Source organism: Mirounga leonina, unplaced genomic scaffold (assembly GCF_011800145.1).
Source record: "Mirounga leonina isolate KUSES-001 unplaced genomic scaffold, KU_Mleo_1.0 Mir_150, whole genome shotgun sequence".
In the NCBI taxonomy this organism is placed as follows: Eukaryota; Metazoa; Chordata; class Mammalia; order Carnivora; family Phocidae; genus Mirounga; species Mirounga leonina.
Window position 1 is genome coordinate 12,316,608 of NW_023270374.1, and position 3,154 is coordinate 12,319,761.

Here is a 3,154-nt window from a genome sequence, read left to right on the forward strand (position 1 = left end):
AATTGCCTCAAATCCCTGTCTTTTTCTTTAAAAAAAAATTCTTTATTATAGGGAAAATACACAGTAAAACAGAGCTGGAAGGTGGTGGGGTGGAAGATCTGGAAAAACTTAATTACCAAACAAGCTGCCCAAACATGGCTTCTTGCTGTGGAGGAGAGTGATTTGGCCCTTATCTTTCCCACTTTTCCTGTTTCACAGAAACCTGCTCTTTGCTGGACTGGGCCCAGAGAACCCCATTTTCCAATCTATTCTCTTCCCAGAATTGGGAAATGTTGTATAGTTCTCAGGCTTTCAAGATACAGAAGACAGTATGGAGAAGGAAAGATGTTACAGTCCTTTGGTTCAGTGTCATCCCCAGCCCCATCCCTTAGTGTTTGTTGATGCCAAAGAGACAAACCCCATGGAATTGGGACAACTTAGGCAGCAGTATGCTGAGCCATGAGGCTGTGTTGGTGAGGAAGTGAGCGGCATCATACTTGGTGTAGAAGCTGGCCAGGAGGTAGAGGACAACAGGAGAGATGCTGAGGAATTTGCAGGAAGACATAAATTGGAGCCCGTAGTCCATCTGTTCCCAGTGTGTCAGTAGCTGAGCCTTTCCTCGGCCAGGGGCTCAAAGGGTGTTCTTTTCACTGTATGTAAGAAAATATATATAGCCAAGTTATGGATGACATTGGTCAGGGTCCAGACAACAGGAATGCTGAAGAAGGGGATGCTGAGTAGAACCACATGCAGCAGTCCTACCAAGATAGTGTAGACCAGCCAGATGCCCCGGCTATTCATCACTCGAGTGCTGGGGTTTACTTCACTGTGTGCCACCCCCACATTCATCCTACCACAGTGGGGGCATCAGGCAGCAGTCCAACTCAAGTTCCTTTCAACCTCTCTTTGAGTTTGTTGCCCCGAGTTGTCTCCAGAATAGCCAAAATGAAAGAATGAAAGAACATCCCCCATTGTGTACAAAGGAAAAGCTGAAGACCTAGGGAAAAATAACTTAAAAATGACTTAAAAAATCCTCTCTGCTCTTAGAAACATTAATGGTCATCATTACTCTGATTCTTATGCTTCAACTATAAATCGAAGGAGTAAGCGTAGGCTTGGGGTAGGTGTTTCAAGCAGCAAGGGAAACTAGTATCTGACTTTATTTTCCTGAAGAAGTTAATAGGGAATCATGAAGAGGTTACATTCACCATAATTTCAGAAGAGGGTCAGGGGAAACAGTCACGGAACCACTAAGAAGCGGGGAGAGGTAAAAGTACTTCTAATGCCCACCTTTTCCTCTGGGTTTGCCTGTCCTGTCTCTCATTCCCTTGGCATGTAAGCATAAGCAGGTAGCATCCCAGTTCTTTCTCTCAAGAGTCAGCTGCTGCCAAGTATTTGCCCATGGCTTTTGGATTGAGCTAAGAAGGGACCTGAGCTCACCATCTCAAGAGATGGAACCTGACCCCAATTCCAGGGATGACTCTGATCTTCTGAACTTGACCCTTTAATATTATGCGAGCTCTAAAATTGATGATGCCTAGTTGGGAAGCAGACCTTGCCTGCCCCTCTTCACCTAAAATTCCCTAAACCCTAGTATTGGGTCCACCAATGCTCCTCCCAGCTTCCCTCTCTAGTTCATCATTTATAGGCTGTCCTCAAGGCACTCTTTAGAGCTTCTCTCTAGGTATTTAACTCCCCGGAGCTCTACCTCTCTCCCTTCCCCCACCTTTTGCCTCCCACCATTTTTCCTCAGCACCCCTTTCCAGTCTCTTGGCAACCTCTCCCCTCCCCTCCTTCAGAAGCCAGTCTCAAATCCCTGTCTTAACATCTCCCTCTGGTGGATCCCAAACTAAGACAAAGACCAACAATATTGGCTCTAATTTTTGACTCTTGAAATTGAGTTTATTGCCTAATTTATGGCTTTTTTTCCTTACTGTCCATGCCATGGGCCATGGATCAAAGGTTATAAGACTGAGCTGGGAATGGGGTATTGGTTTGTTTTGGTAGATACATGCATGTATCAAGAGCATATTTTCTAAAAGTAATCATTATTTTTTATTAATTTATTTTTTTATTATTATGTTCAATTAGCCAGCAATCATTATTGTTTAGTATCATCTAGGTTGCTCCTCCTCCCCAAATATGATTCTTTGGAGTTCTGTATAACTTCAAAGAAATAACTTTAGACTGTGTTCAAGATAACAAAATGTAGGTTTCCTTAAGGAAAAGAGATTTCTGAAAGTGCTGATTTATCAGGGAGCCATGAACTATTTTAATAGATGAGATTCATTCTACTGTGTAATTCCTCTGTCTCTCACCATCAATCACCTCCCCATTCTTTCTTTTCCCTTCCTTTTATCTCTTCACATTCCTTCCCTAATCTTTTGTCTTCCCAGGGACCCCAACTACCCACCTCACTTATGACTCCTCTGGAAACGTGTAATAGTACAAACATACTCTTGAATGACAGCATGCCTTGTAATATCTCTTGTTTGGCATTAAGTTAATTTAAAAGACTTTGGCTTCTGAGTACTTCATTAGCAAAAGCCTTGCTAATTAGAATGCTCTTTCATAGGATGGGCTCTCTGGCAGTCATATGATATATAGAGCTTGAGATCTCAGATACCTTAGGACAGCTCAGGAACAAATTTCCTAATAGAGAATAGACACACTATGACTAAATCAAAACACAGAAAAAGGGTAATATTTATTTCCAAAGGAATTACTTTTTTTATATCATAGCAGACTCCATCTACTTTCAAGTAATTTCACGGAAAAATAAGAACTGGCTTGTAACCACTAAATCACTTAGAAACCAAACCCTCATAATCAAGATCCTACCATAAAATATGTTTTCTTAGTTCCAAGCAAGAGGAAGAGAAGATGTTCCATCCCTGAGCTGAGGGGATTTGGTCGATAATAGAGACATTAAGGTCAGGCTTCTTTTTCTAACTGGAATGCCCAGAAGAGATATTTATTTCTCTCGCTTTTTCTACTAGATAATCCAGGTTGATGTTTGAAGAACTCAGAGATCTTTTCAACATGGGTGGGACGGAGAAACAAAAGAAGGAAGCTTCTATTGTTACTGTTGATATTTTCTCTGGAATTGCAGAACCAGAAGGGGGTGCTTCATGGTCTCCTAAAGCCTCTTCTGTAAAATTCAATAGGTAATCAG

At 41.8% G+C, this 3,154-nt stretch overlaps 1 pseudogene; it reads right to left on the bottom strand.

Annotated features, from left to right (window-relative positions):
• Positions 1–367: 367 nt before the first annotated feature.
• Positions 368–828, bottom strand: LOC118011091 (annotated as a pseudogene).
• Between the last annotated feature and the right edge of the window lie 2,326 nt (positions 829–3,154).